This window comes from Seriola aureovittata, chromosome 18 (assembly GCF_021018895.1).
Source record: "Seriola aureovittata isolate HTS-2021-v1 ecotype China chromosome 18, ASM2101889v1, whole genome shotgun sequence".
Taxonomy (NCBI): Eukaryota; Metazoa; Chordata; class Actinopteri; order Carangiformes; family Carangidae; genus Seriola; species Seriola aureovittata.
The window spans coordinates 7,874,026-7,890,391 of NC_079381.1; the positions used below are offsets into that span (position 1 = coordinate 7,874,026).

General features: G+C 38.8%; 1 protein-coding gene across 1 annotated transcript in view; it reads left to right on the forward strand.

Annotated features, from left to right (window-relative positions):
- Positions 1-2,167: 2,167 nt before the first annotated feature.
- Positions 2,168-16,366, forward strand: part of il11ra (interleukin 11 receptor, alpha) — a 51,470-nt gene continuing 37,271 nt past the window's right edge. Inside the window, exon 1 of the mRNA XM_056403444.1 lies at positions 2,168-2,375. The gene's annotated coding sequence lies outside the window, so the exon portion shown is untranslated. The remainder of the gene's footprint in view (positions 2,376-16,366) is intronic.

Genomic DNA, 16,366 nt, shown 5'->3' on the forward strand with positions numbered 1-16,366 from the left:
TTTAGGAGCAATCACATCAATCAAGAGCACTAATTTCTCAATCCTTTTAAATAGATTTAAATTCCCCCATAGTAGTCAGCTCTGACAACTTCAGGACCCAGAGGGAGCAGCAAAATTAAAACCTTTTTTTCTGCCTAAAATTTTGCAAAAGATTTGATTTGACACCATCCTGACACAGCCTGAACAAAAAATCAACACTTTAAGCTTCCTGAAATTAGTAGTTGTTGCAGGATTACACTGAATTACATGACATAGTGCAGGTATTCCAAGGTAAACAGTTTCACAAGAAAATGTACATGACAAATAAATAAATAGTTACCAGCTGGTAAGCCATCATAAGGGAAGACAGACAGCAGTTTCAGGCCTGGTGGATGTTCACTGCTGTCCTGCTCCTAATGAGACATACTGTAACTCTGCCAAGCTGCAACTGACAGGTCAGGGTCAGTAAGGGGGTGGCTGGACTTGTTCAAATTGGAAATCCCCTTTTCAATAGAATAACTGATGTCAGTGTTGTTTGCCTGATGAGTGGACTGGACACTAACTGCCATACTTGTCATTCAAATTGTACTTGTCCAGTCTGTTAATCATAAAAGTTGGAAGGGATATGCTTAGAGGGAGATTTGGGTCAAAGGTCAAAGTTGCTTAACAAATAAACAGCCTAAAAGAGAGCATATGGCTTGTACAACTAACTGGTTTTCATGATTACTAATAAGTAGAAATATCTTTTAGAGTCATATATGTGGTTAAATATACCTTTAAACAAATGGTTTTATTGCATTTTTCTTATGGCTATCACATTGTACTTTGACTGAAAACAATAAAATCTTGCATGTTCCATGATCATGAGAGTAAAGACAATACAGGATAGACTGAGTTACCTGTACAGTTGAATGTAATCCAATACGACATCCCTGCAATAAAATTGTACCTATGGGAATCTTAAACCAGTTTCTGTTGAAACCGTAAAAATGGTGTAGGTGTTATATCTTCCCTGCAGTAATTTTGAGACTGTATTGTTGTATCAGTGCCGTGCTACAATAACAAATGTGTTTTTCCACCTCCATTTACATTCCGGGGGGAGTATTAAAGGTCACTGCTTTCAATAATGAGATGTTACTGTCATCCAGTTTATTGTCTGCTAAAGGATAGAGCGCTGGATCCATTAATGGTTTTAATGTGCTTATGTTCTCATCACATAACAGGCAAGATAAACAAATAAATAAGGGTTATCCTGTCTCATGAAGCAGGATCAACAATTTAGCAAGGTAACTGAGCAAAATCTACAAAAGCCTATTTTCCTTCCCTCTGTGTCCACATGTGAGGGGGTTCTGGGTTTTACTCAGCAAAATTAGCCAGATTTTTTCATGATTTGTGCTATTGGCCCCATCTTCTGTGTGATGCTACTTGTGGTTATGAAAATGATGAGCTGTTTGACAGCCAATCATGATTTGTTTGATTGTAATGAGCTGGTTGAGGAAAACAGCATTTGTGGACTACAGCTGCTATACTCAGTCCTTTTAGCACACATGTGTACAATTAACGGAAGACAGCAGTTTATCTCCAGATGTCCTACTTGTTGTTACCCCTAGGAGGATGACATGAATATTTTTCTTCAGTTAGCAGTACATATTAATGGTAAATTAAACGTATCAAATGCAAATCTCTATGTATTTATCTTGGCACTTATTTAATTTTTTCTCTCTCATTTTCTTAAGTCAAAAATTCATCATAAAAACATATAGGTCAAGTATGACTGCATTATTTGAAAATGAGCTTGATCCAAATTAAATAATATTACATTCATACATCATACATACCAAATTTAATTTATTAACTATTAGAAAAAATTAAAAGTTATAGTAAAGTAATAGTTTGGCTTGGCACTGGCTTTTATAGGTATTTTGGTACATTAACTCAAGTACATCAAATCAATTGAAAAAAACCAAACAAAAATAGAGACATTAAAAAAAAAAAAAAGAGTTTGAATAAGTTTTACATAGAGTTTACAGTTTGAAAATGCACGTGAAAAGTGATGCATAAAGATCAAAACTATCATAATCCTGTATCTGTTTTTCCATGCCACATTCCTTAGACCTCAGACCTGGGATCAGTGCTGATAGCTCAGCCTCCATAATCCCTTTACAGTTAGGACCCGCCCACTCAGCCTGATGATTGACAGCCGGCTCCTCCAACGAGACGGCGGCCGACTTGTCTGGCCGCCTCCCCCCTTCTCCTCCTAGTCAGACTTTGTTGCTCTCGTGCCCCGCTAGTCCGTCTCCAGTCTCTCCGGGGAGCCGAAGAACAGCTCGACAAAATCCCAGCCATGGAAGGCGACAACATAATAATGCCTGTTTGACTCGGGGACATTTACCAAGGTAAGTTTGGTGATTCAAACCATTTTAAAATCGGGGTAAGGAGGGAATTAGCGGCTAGGAAGCTGCGTGTGTGGGGGGCGAAAACTTTATCCGCCTCACTACACGGGACAGACCGGAGGGAACCAGGGAAATTTACTCCAATGTTGTTCACAGTGGGGATGTCATGCTGCTAGCTTAACATGTTGGTCCTTCTTTAGCTTGTGTAGCACCCTAACCACTTATTATACAAAAAGTATTTTAAGTATAAATATAACAGTGTCTCATGAATGAATTCAATCACTCATTTTAATTTTAGGAGTGATAATTGTGAGATAAATTGAACATGTTGCTGCAGCTGTTTTGGCTCAAATTTGATTTAGACCTTTTCTTGGTGAAAGTTATAGGAAGAAAGAAGTAGCACACTAGCAAAATATCATATTATTAAAGAATTTTGGCTTGATATAAAATGTATTATTATTGTTGAAGGATCATCAGTAACTTGATATACTCATAGCCTATGTGTTGTTTTTGTGGCAAATGTGGTTCCTAAGCTGTATGCAGCACTTTATATTAATCTTTTTATAAGGATAATAAGGTAGGAGCACTGTTTCTAGCACTCAAACCCCAGCAAAGAAACACACTTGGCAGTGTATAAATGAAGCACTAAAATCATGAGTCATCACAAGGCACTTGTTGATTATATAAACAACATTAGTCTTCGTCCTGCTTGTTCATTTTTGTATATTTATATGCACAAATATAGTTCCGGGACAACAGCTAAGGTTAATGTACTGCAAGTTGAAACAAATACTATACACATACTCAGACAGAGACAGTGGGACAGGGTCTCACTACAGATGTGCATTCCTCCAGCCAGTTGAGTGATCGAGCCTTTAAATAGAGCTCAACAGGAATGCAAACAGACCAAGCAGAAAGACGAACCTTGGCGGCGTCTCAGGAGTAGAAGAGGGAAGGTAGGTGGTAGAAGGAGGCAGAGAGGTGAAGCTGTGAGCTTTGTTGCTCGAAATTAGCCGAGTTTGTTTCTTATTTTCTAACATCCAAGCATTAAAAGTGAAATATGGGTCAAAGTTCATGCTGTAACATCAGTCATCTGTAGCTTAAAGTCATTAGGAAACTCAAGGTTGGTTTATTTAGAGGAACCATTTAAATGTGGGCACTGTGCTCTTGCATCACAAGGTTACACTGCACATTGCATATCAGTGGCAGAATTTGAACCTTACCCACAAATCCTGTAATGTGACGTCAATGTACGCTTGTGTTTATCAAACAGGCCGACCAACGATGCTTCAAAGAGATGATACAGCGAAAAGCATAATCAAAATTAGTTTTATTAGCCGAGTATGTTTACGCTTACATGGAGTTTGAGTCCATTTGTAATGGCTCTGAATGCACTTACACACAAGGCCAATGTTCAGGAAAACACAGAGACATACAGTCAAAACAATGACATATATGAATCAGGGCTCATGATGTGTGGGGGTGGGCTGTTCTTTATTGCAGCTATTGATGATAAAATGTTTTTAACTTTTAAAATTTTACTTTAACTTAAACTTTGTATGTAGTATGTATGCATAAAAGCTAAAACTTAGGTAGTGAAATCCCAGGTTTACACTGTGTGTGTGTGTGTGTGTGTGTGTGTGTGTGTGTGTGTGTGTGTGTGTGTGTGTGTGTGTGTGTTCCATGTATCCTGCTGCAGACATTTATATAAAACATCATTAAGATTAAATGTAAAAGCATCACACTTAAAATGTTTGTTTGTCCAGGAAGTGTGGCTCTTACCTTTTTGACTCCATGTTGTCAAAGAAGGAGGAAGAGGAAGATTTAATTATGGATTGTAATCTGTTGTACTAAAATGAATGACTAAAAGTTCTTTAAGATATTAGTGGTTTGCTCTGTACTGAGAAGCGATGATCTGTCATTGGGTGCTCAGAGTTTGGCCTTCTTTCAGGGTAAAGTTGTCACCATCACATTTGGCTTTTTGATTGGGATAGGCCCAATTACAAATGTGCTTTTTTAACCACTTTAGACGCTGTTGGTTGCCTGGGAATTTTTATTGGCAGGATTCACACTCGTAGGCTGTAGTTTGTTGGAGCCTGTTTTCCTGCTGCACTCCATTGTGACAGAACTGTCTCAGCGAGTCTTGCAATGTTAACATGTCTTGGTTTTTTCCCACTTTGATAACTGATTATTTCTTTGCTTTAAAATCCATTCAGCTAATTTAACCTCATCAGCTGAGTCTATGCAGAGAGATTGGCTAATTGTTATTTCGCCTTAGCCAGAGTCACTATAGGCTGTGTAGGGAGAAGCCAAACGCCTGGCCCCTCCCCGTCATATCTCTTGTCAATTACAACAGTGTTTACTGTTTATGGATTTCCCTTCAGAGACTGGGTGGCCTGATCAGGAAAATATTTCTTAGTTTTCTCCTCTAGTCTGTCAAAATCACATTGAATTAAAGAAAGCTGTCACAGCAGAACGCCAGCTCTTCCTCTCTCTTGACCACTTTACCACTGTGAAACTAAAAGTACACAGAGAAAGAAAAACTAGAGACACCGGGCACCTTGCTGTTTACCTCTGGGAAGGTAGCCTTCCCATGGATTGAAGTCTCTCTCTCTCTCTTTCTTTCTCTCTCTCTCTCTGTGTAAAAGGGAAACTGGAGAGTATTTTTGCTTTACAAACATGTTACCAAAAAGCCTGTAAAAACTATTTCCAAATACACACAGGGAACAAATGTGCTCTCTACTGACATATCCAAAAAAGAAAGGGAAATCCAGGGAGCTCAGATTTCTGGGAACAGTCAAACACCTGAATTCATAGCTTCAAAGCATAGCTGACACTTAAAGACTTTGTCCTTGATCCTTTAGATAAAATGCACAATGCAGTTTTTGGATAAAATCAAATGAAATCTTGACTTCATTGGAACTATGCTGTAGACAAGGTGAATGCTCTTATTTATCAAAGTTCAGAGAATTACACCTAAGAAAACTGTAGTGAGCCAACTGAGTAAAGAGGTTTTTGGCTGGAACATATTTATCAAGATAATTACCTCTAGTTTTGGTTAAATGTGGGAGTAACTTTTAAAGGAGTCTCTCAGGTATTCACACGATTAATCACGTGAATGCCCAGAGAGGAATGATCAATCAGAGACAGGGATTTAAACCTACAGCTCTCCCATTGTTTCATAGAAATCCTTACATTCATGAGTCCAGAACTCATTACTTACTGTATTTCTATTCATTTTCTGTATTATAGCTCAGTTCAGTTACAGTCACCTCCAAACACCTCATTCTAGTTTGAGAAAGGTACTGTTATTCAGCTTGCCTCTTGCTTCGCCCGATTCCCTGCAGACAGCTCTCACTGGCAGTCCAATCTCTTCACTGGCTCTGGCCAAAAACCACACGCGCACACACATCCACACAACTATGCAGAGGCTCCACTTAGGCCTTGACACAGACTCATGCATGTGCATATACATGCATAGGCACAAACTTAGACGATCCGATACTTTTGTGTGAACAAACGCACGCACGCAGAGCTAAACTGAGTCCAAGCCTCCATCGTCCCTTCTCCACACTCATATTTCACTATGGGGGCCCACGGCAATCAACTTTAAATTAGAGAGAAAGCTGCTCCAAGAACTTGAGTGGTGCTTGCCAGGTCTGAGGCCATACTGTTCTTGGTGCGTGTGCGTGCGTGCGTGCGTGAGTGTGTGTGTGTGTGTGTGTGCGTGCGTGTGTGTGTGAGAGAGAGAGGGAGGGAGGGAGGGAGAGAGGGAGAGGGAGACAGAAGGAGCCAGCTCTTGATATTAAACCAACTCTGAGGGGCCTAGATTGGGGTATTGCTCCTCCTCTGCGCTGCTGTTCATGCACTTTATCCCCACTCATACTTACCAAGAGCTGTGTTCAATTGTTCACTGCACTTGAGGAGTTATTTTGTGTTGTTGCGTTGCAAGTTCTCAAATTCTAACCTGGTTTCATTTTCATTTTCTACTTTTCTACTTACGCTACAGTTCCCACAGCACCAAGCCACAAGGTCAAGCCCCAGTTTAGTGGCTTGACCTTGTGGCTTGGTGTTGTGGCTTCCTTTGAGGTCAGTTGACCAATCAGGACAGTGATAGTGTGGTGATAGTGAAAGTGTAATATTTGCTATCCAGTATGGACTTTTCCATCGAAGTAAAAGTGTGGTAGGCTCCTTGTGCAGCTGTGGCCGCTGTCACTGTTGGCTCTGCTTGTGTGACTGGTGAATGATGGTTGAATATATAATGGCAGCCCTGCAAAGAAACCATACTCGCTCTTTGATACATGGGACACGATGCCAAACATCTGAAGTTTGCTGCATCTGTTTTAGATAGAAAAACATATTTTTGCCAGCGGGCTTCTTTTTTTTTTTTTACGATGGAAATATTACAAGATGGTGTCTACATTTAATCTCTTATCATACATCATACATTATAATGAATAACTATATAAGACTATTAAAGAACATAGACATTCAACATAATCTAAGATAAAGTCAATATAAGAATGTTAACTAAGAAAGTTAACAAAAACCATAAACTATATAACATTAATGTTGAAACAAAACTAACATAATTGGGCACTAATGCAACAGAAAATAGCTCTGTACAGATGTATTATTATGATTTATTAGAGCAGCAACTCTTCTTTATATCACTCTTACAACAGAAATTTTCCGACTCATTGGCTGCATAATTATTGTCTTTGGCGTTGCAATTTAAGGCCAAAAGGAAGACGTATTTGTCATTGATTAGCCAAGGTGGAGACTGCATTATTGTGGGTAATTGAATATTTATGGTTACCTTGTTTTCCATCTGTGTATTTAACTTGATGTACCATCACTGCATCTGTAAGGGAAGAAGGTGCAGGAGTACAAAGTTTCAAACTACACTACACATAGTGGATCGGTTTTTCTAAATAGGATGATCTCATTGTTGTCTTAAGTTTATTGTCTCCACTAGTAGCCATCATCTATTTGTTTAGTTAACCCTCATACATAGTGGTAGTACATCCTACTTTACCCACTATTGACGTTATTTCTAGCACACATCTCAGTTTATAGAAAATGTGTCCGATGTGACTGTGGATTCACGCAGCCTGTGTAGGTTGGGATCAGTTTACAAGATAGAAGACATCAGATACAGTGTAATGGTGGTGAAGGAGAGATAACACTTATAATTCATGCTGGCCCTATGCATATGTTTGGCACTCGTGTCATAGAAAACTAAGGTAAAATAACAACAACAAATCCAGATGTTGCTTATGTTTGAAAGTTTCGTGCAGTATCAAAGTGCTCACAAGCAGAAGACAATGGATAGTTACACTAACTGTGTCACTATAATCACATCCATCTCATTCTGTCAAGCAAAGATGCATCCTTGTGGCTTGATGGACGATGGTTTTCATGCAGCAAAAAAAAATATTCAAAAGGTATTCAGAAACGCAAATAATAATTTTTCCTCTTTTAAAAAAAGTGTCTTGATTGTTCATGGAAAGAAAGAGCAAGGCCCTCTATTTCTCATTTACTTCCACTGTGGCCAACGGTAGAGGACTGGTTTATGTTGACAGCTCCACTGTATTCTTATCACTTGTTGGGATGAATGACTGTGAGGCTTGGCTGTGCTGAAAATGCAGAAAGTTCCAGGAAAGATAAATGTTAAAGAATGTGCTTCCTTCCTATGCAAATATGCTTTATGATACTTCGGACCTCTTCAGGCCTCCACTGCAGGAAACTATCTATTTTTTTATCTATTGGCCACAGATACAGTTAAACCCAAAATTCACTTTTGCCTTTTTAGCGGTTGTGTGAGGTTTGTATGTTTAACTGTGACCAGCAGAACCAATATCATAGAAATTAATGACCATTTGTTTAACAAACTTGCTGACATTGCTGCAATCTTGCCAGTGAAAGCTGCCATACTGTAACTACTCTGTCCAGTGCAGTGTTGACTGTGAAAATACAGCTAACTGGGGAGTTGTTAGAGTTTGCAGAGTATTAGTTTGTGCTGGAAAAAAACACTCTATTGATTGCCCTGGTATAAAACTCCTACCTCCAAATCATGAGTGGTTGCTTGCCAAACCAGCGTGAAGAATACTGTGGATTGATTTACAAGCCGTTGAGGCAAAAAATGCACCAGCATTTTGGCTGCTCGCTGTTGACTCCCACCCTGCAGGTGTTCATATTTACCGTCACTGCCGTTTCCCAAAGTGTTCTCTTTGTGAACCTGATGTCCGACATGAAATTAAAGCAGTTCTTCAGCTGAGCACATTGATCCCACCATCTTGTTATTTGAAGAGGTTCATTAATGCAGAGTCACTGTGACATCTCAGTGGGGTTTATTTTCAGAGGCAGTGACGAGCTCTACAGGGAGCTAAAGGGAAAGAAGGAGAGATGGAGCTCTTATTTTTGCCTTTGTTTCGTGGAAGTGGTATTATGCAGTGGTTTTGTGCCTGTCTCCATTACAAGTTAGAAAGCCAAAGAAGTTTATGACTTGAGTTGGAACTGCACTTTGTGTCCACTGTCCACATGTACTATTAAAACAAATAGCCCTTTCCTTGGAGTAATATATTCCTCCTGGATGTATTTGTGAAGTGCATATCAGTGCTGATTAGTGCCAAAAACATGTAGCTTGGAGGCAGCTTTTGCCAGGTTTTGACTCCTGCAGTGATGGCAGTGAGCCAGAAACTCTAGAGTTGTTTAACCTTAGATAGTCTCGATCATTCTGCTGTGGGGGCTTTGGGAGGTACTCTAAAGTTAGAGGATAGACCTGCTGGCCCTAAGATTGCAGGTTCTGATTCCCCAAACAGTTGAGAGTCGTCAATTTCTGCTGCAAGTCACACAAGAGATCCACAACTAAGTGGTTAAAAAGGACATTTTCTGTTAATAATAATATAAGCTTTGTGTTTGGTCATCTAAAACAACACCACTTGACTCTGTGTGTGGGTGTAGTTATTTTGCATGCTTAAATTAAGCTCAACAAAGCCTTTGTTACCACTGTGCAGAAGGGGAAGAATCAGTTTTGAATATGCAGACCTTTGCAAATTTGCATCGGATGGAAATTGTGGTGATGCTTGTATCCTTTGTGGACAAAAGCTTGTGTTTAGAATAGAGCTCAAATAATTGATTTAGTCGGTCAGTGGAGTATAAAAAAGCACATTTGAAAATGGGACAATTTGATTGTTTTGTTTTGTAATTGCTGTTGAACTTTTGGTTGGATAAACCAACAGTGTCAAGTTGGGATGGGCATTTTTCACTTTTTTTGGACAAAATTGTAATTGATTAATTGTGAAAGTAATTGGCTGTTAGTTGCTGCCCTTATCACATGGTCTAATTTATGAATGTAACACTTTGTTCATTAATTCTTACTTTTAAAATAAATAGTCAGAGTTATGGCCCCTGTCGTCTGACTTGTGTACATTTTCAAAATAGTTTTGCCGTCTGGAAAATTTTAAGTCGCCCTCCGCCCAGAAATGTGTCTTGCTATTGTTACCTGTCAGGGACGTTTGATATTAACTATGTGAAGTTTGTTTCACATTTACCTGTGCTCACCTTAAATGTATCTCTTAACACCTGGATTTAACAGCTGGATTTTGTGGCAACACAACTACTTTGGAAGCCAATCGTGATCCACAGTATTCAACTTGGACACTTGAAAGCACTAGTGCTCATATGCTGAGAACAGACCTTTCAGTGAAGTAGGAGACATCTTGTATCCAAGAGTTTTCAAGTGATTATTATTTGCGTAGTCATAGTTTTCTAAATAAGGGATAAAGATGAAATGTAATAATTTTTAGCTATTTAGTTTAGTTTGTGGAAAACAAAATAATACCAAATTTAATACCAAATTGGTAAATTTTTATATTTCTTTGTTTTACACTTTAAATCAAAGTGTTAAACACAGTTAATTAGTAGCTGTCATCACATTAAAAAGTAGAGATGAATGACAGATTTTGGAAATTCTCTTTGTATGGTTGTCAAATGAATTCTTTCTGTTTGCTGTAATAGATTTACCAGCTTGGGTAATTCTCTAATCTATTCAGCTTGTTTTTCATCCTGTGCAAGAAAGGCTGTGAAATGACAAAAACAAGCCCTGATATATCCAATTGTGCTGACTGAGTGCAGACCCTAAATAGGAAGAATCTAAGAGAAAGGAGCGTAGATGGTTGGCTCTCCTGTTAACTCTTTTATGCAGCTCTGGACAAGAGTTGGAGCGAAATGGCTAAAATGTAACAGTGGGTGGTCTTGGTTTTAGAGGCCACCATTTGTTTGAAAATGTCACCACTTACCACTTTGGGTAGTGGCGTAATCTTAGTGCCTAAAAGTGTGAGATATAGCATAGATGGAGATGTATTTGAAGCATTTAGGTAGAAGAAGTGTTTTAGTGGACCAAGTTGTGTTCATGTGTCTCTGTTGCAACAAGGCGACTATTTTTACTGGACTGATCATACATGATTTATAGACTTGTCTGTTTAAATTATATCAGTTATGATGTAGCAAAATGTCTCTGGGGTCACAAAGTGTGTGTGGGTGTGCATTTGTGTGCATGTGTGTGCATGTGTGCGTGCGTGTGTGTGTGAGTGATGACATAATTCTGTTGGTATGTCTATGGCAGATAAGTATGAACCTGCTCCAACCTTTAACACACATCTTCTTTCTTTTCCTTCTCTTCTTCTCTCCTCTCAGTTTTGTTTCTCCCTCGCTCACTCTTAACCCATTGCTCCCTATTCTTCTTTCTCTTTACCGCTCCTTTTTTTTTTTATTGCTTTATTTATTTGCTCTATATCTATCTGCTCCCTTTTGCTTTTCTCTCCCCACCCCCCTTGCTCCTGCTGTGTTTGTTGTCTTCATGGAGCGTTAGCAGTCTTAAAGGAGGCTAAATGTGTGTTATCGAGCATGGTGATCATATCTGATTTGGCAGGCAGGTGACAGAAACAAATGAGACTACACTAGCATTGTTTCTTACATGAGTGCATTTTCACAGTGCAGTTGAAAGTGTTCAAATTCTCTTTTTGTTTTTGCAAGTGATGAGTCTTTTTTTTTGTCCTTGCCAAATAGTACTAGTTGGATAAACTTAACCAGCCCTCACCATAAAGATGGCATCAGGACACAATCGCATGTCACTGAGGTGTGAGAAATTGTTTTGGATTCATATGATGACATATCATTTGATGAGGATGAGATTCACTTCAGATGTGGTTGTGCCGCGGGGGAGGAGTGGGAACACACCTTGTCCTCCGGCCTTCCAGCCTCTGTGTTCTAAAAACACGTGTAATAAGACTGGAGCTGAACTCTCTGATGGTGGCTGTCAGCTCTGCACAGTCCATGTAGTCTAGTTGCATAGACTCATTTATATTCATTTATTGATTAATTTTATATAAATCTTCTTGAAAAAATTAAGTTTAGTTTAAGATCAGTGATGAGTTATTTACATTTTTGTACATTTCAAGTTTGTCATTACATATTCTTGGACCTTAGGCAATTCATAAAGGCTAAATTAGGTACTGTTTGTCTTTTCTAATAAGTAAATGAATAATACAATTTTTATTCTCATAATAAATTACTTAATGAGGGGCTGATGAATTGCTTGAAAACGTTAGCTGATTACAATTGGTCTGAATCACATCTGAGCTCTGAGCTCACTTTATCATATTTACCTTGAATAAACAGTTGGCTAAATATGGCGGTGTCTGCCGACTGCAGCTTGTTGGAGTTTTTGTGCCAAACTGAATGTTCTTTTGAAGACAGTTTTATAGCTGGTGTTAAGGTTGGTTGAGGTGAGTCAAGCAGGCAGTGTTGACATCAGTGCATTACAAAAACACTGCTCAGCGCTAAAAAAAAATGTTTGGCAATAAATTCTGCCCTTTCAATCTAGAATAGGTAGATTGATATGAGAAATGATCCTTAGCCACTGGTTTATTTTTGCCAAATGTGTGGCGTTAAACACATCAGATTGAGGTTGTTTGTAGATGCCAGTCAAGAGATAAGGCAGCATGAAAATACACAGCATACAGCTGTCCATGTTCATCTTTTGAGGCAGAACAGGAAAAGCAGACCGGCTCTTCAGTAGTTAACCCACTGCCTGGCATCTTTTAGCGGTTGAAGAACCAAACCTTTTTGGGGTTGGAAACAAACTGCAGTTTTAGGTCAGCGCACTGTTCCTGCAGAGATCCAGCTGCTACATGTTAAATCTAAATTAAAAAGGACCAATCAATTATCCATGTGCAAACTCTGAACAGTGGTAGCTGTGCTGCCACCAAAAACTATAACAATAAATTTGACAGAGGAAATGAAGAAAACACTGTGCATGAGGCAAAACTTTGGATCCAGTGTCACATTAGAAAATAATTGCCTGTGTATCTGTGTTAGATAAGCATATTTAATGAGCATATGGACTCTGTTTAGTTAAATGATTTTTAAAAGGAGGGATGTTTTTGTGAGTCAACATTTGGCTGATGTGTTAGATAACATTAAAGTGGGCGACTGCAACAGCATGGGAGAAAGCGTGTCTTACCTTGATTATGTGTGTCACACCTGCATCTGTATTTCAATTTTATGATTGTGCAGGTAAATGTGTTAACTTAATATCAACTCATCAAAGGAACCAAAAGCTACACATCACCTTAATTTCTATTGTGATTATTTTTGCAGATATTGAGATTGTGATATGATTCATGATTTCAGTTGGAATGGTCATTTTTTTCATTTGATTTCCCCACTGAAAAAAATACAAAAATGATGATGTTATGATTATTGTTAGGGCTTGTGCCAAACAAGCATGTTCCCCTACGTCTGGGGAATCTGATTTGTAGGCCAGGGTCATCTCTGTAACACCACAATGCATATTTTGTGACACATTTTACCTTTATCAAAAGAAAATTTCAGCTCTGGCTCAGATTAATTGTTCAGCCCTACTTGTAATGTCATAAACATGCAGTGCATATTCTATTAAAACAGTTAAACATCATTTAGTTGACATGGAGTCAAACTACTGAGATCACACAGATCTTTTTCTGTTTTCATAGATTTTAACTCTGAAAACGTCCCTCCCTCTACTACTGCCTTTGATCTTAAACAGGCTTTTTAATCTGTGTCCTGGACAACTCAAGAGACACACACACATGAGACACGTACACACGACCATGGAGTGTCTCAAAAAACAACAAACTTTGAAACTAAATCATGGCGGCACACTGTAAATCAGCTTCCTATCTGCCATGCTATCTCAAAGCAAACTGGTCGGGCAGTGGGCTGTTTGTGAGCCAGGTCTGTGCAGCAGAGCCAAACAGTCTGATGAGGGCTTTCTCTTTATTTGTGTCTCATTTATTCTGAAAGAAACGTTGTTATAGTTTGTGTTGCATCCTGCTTCCAGCACATAATCTCAGACAGTAATGAGGTTGTTGATGATTTTTTTTTTTCTTTCTTGCAGAGGCCTTTCTATCGATTAAACTCTAACGCACTCAGCCTGCTGTGTTAGTTCACATGGAATATGTTTGCTCTGCCGTCTGGTTTCATCTGAATAGTCTCACTATAGTGAACAGTGCAGATGAGCTTTATGAGTAGGCTACTTGCTTTAGTCTGACATATATAAGATCTGTTTGCCTCAATGTCTGCCTTGACTGAATAGTCCCACTGTAGATCCTTCAGCTTCACTGTGTGATCTTTTTGCCTGATTCAGTCTGAGAGACAAGGCATAAAAAACTATGCCGCCAGAAGTATTTTTGCTTTTATTTTTTATTTTTACGGTTGATGTTCAGATTGATATGCTGCAGCCCATCAGGTTGTATAATATTTTTAATTTTAACTGCACAGGTCTCCATCTGAAGCGCTTGGCAAAAATGTGGAAAGCAGTGGGAAAAAAAGGTGTGTCACAATTAAATGAAAAGCAAGTTATGCAGGTGTGAGTGTGTTGAGTTAATCCAGTCGTCACCTCACCGGTCTGCTCTGTATTTTTATGTTTCAGCCGATTTTCTCGAAAGCAGACATCTGTTCAAAGTTTTCCTCCATTTTTCCTCTTGTTAAAGTGTTTTTTGAGGCAGGTGTCCTCACCACTAAGGTTGTCTGTCTGTGCTTTAGAGAATTTTAAGTAGACTTTTCTTCTTATGATGAGCTGTAGATTGTAATAGTGTTTGTATTCAGTACGGCCTTCTCCATATTGTTCTGTTTGTCCCTCTATACTTCTTCTCTCTGTGTCATGCCACTCTCCTCTCCTTCCTTGATCTGCTATCATTCGTCCTCTCTCTTTTCCTCGTTCTCCTTCTCATTTTCCATCCTCCATCGTTCTCCTCCTCTCTCGCTTTCAATTGCATCTTTGAATCTGCAATGAATTAAACAAATTAAAAACAAAACTATCCCGAGAGAACATTATTTAGAAAAAGCAAATCACTTGGATGAAATTACTGCCTGCAGTCAAATGATGCAAGTTCATCATGTTTAAAACTTATTTTTGCATTTACACAGTTGAAAAATGAAAACATGTGACATACTCTAGCTGTAAACATAACGGCACGAGATGTACTGAAGGGGGTAATCCTTTTGTTTTTATTTGATTTTTTTTTTTTCTTTCCTTTTGCATTTTTCCATTTGGTTTTCATTTACTTCCTTTGACACCAAGTGCTCATTAGTTTGTTTTGTGTTCATGCTTATTTTTCTGTCTCTATTGTTGGTATGAAAGCTTGTCGGTCTAGTGTTTTTTTCTAACATACTTACCTGTAAGTGATGGTGGTGTTTTCTTTATGAATCTATGGTGGCTGTAGGGTTTGCTTATCGAATCTCAGCATCTTTTTTGTCCATAGAGTGTGTGTAGCTTTGAGAACAGAAAATTGTCAAGTACTGGTCCGATTCGTAATCTTTTACACTCATCTTGCGATCGAATAGTTGTTAATTTAAATTGAAGGTCTGCCAGTTTTTGACTGAGTTTTATTTAGGAAAGCGTAGGTCGAGCGTTTTACAGAACATGTGAAACGCATACCATTAGAGTTTGTCCATGAACGCCCAACCCAACTTTGTGTTTAGTTTAAATCATCCTGATGTAAATCGTTTTATGAGCTGTATATCCATTCAAACTGTGCTGTGTTTAGAAAAGTGAGTGACTCGCACAAGAGGCATTCCTTTGTATGAAAATCTAAATTTCTTTAGGATTATTCTGTATCTCTGTCTGTGTCATTTTTTTTTCTTCTTCGTTTGTCTCTTTTCCAGCAGCATTTTTGAACTGACAGTCAGACAGTAGTAATCAAGAAAGCATGGCTTTCTCATTTTTCTGCCCTCATAGGATTGTTGTTTCCTCTGGTTTGGAGTGTACTGAGACTGGAAGTTAAACTTACTGTTTCACTGTGCCCTTGTGTATAGTTGAATGACCAGAGAGGTACATTAAACCCAGTTGACTCTCTTTTTCTCACAGTTTCAAACCATTTTGGTTCCCCTTTTCTTTCGCTTGATCTTTTTTTTGTATCTATTTCCTCATTTACGACTTTCTCTCATCTTTGTTCTGTTACCTACTAAACTCTCTACCTCTCTCTCAGCATGTTGGGACAGTCAGTCAGCCAGTCTGTAGTAATGGGGAAAGCATGGAGTTCCCAGCAGAGTGAGTCATTGCTCTAGCGAACAGGGGTCATGTGTATGTGTGGGACAGTCAAAGCGTGTGTGTGTGTGGGTGGAGGGTGGGGGTGTGTGTGTGTGTGTGTGTGTGTGTATGTGTGTGGGTGTGTGTGTGTGTGTGTATGTGTGTGTGTGCGCGTGCCCTAACATGTTTGTGTAATTCGGGTGTATATGTTTCCCATGTTTTTCCTTCCTGCTGAACACATGGTGAAAGCTCTTTGCCGGCTGGGTCATCAGTCGGTGAAAGTCAAACACACATGAACTCACACACACACAAACACACACTATATATGTAACTCTTTGAGTTATAGATAGGCTTATATTTCTCGATTTCCTCTTCCGTGATACTGTACATACTCAACAACAGTTTTTAGGACAAAAAA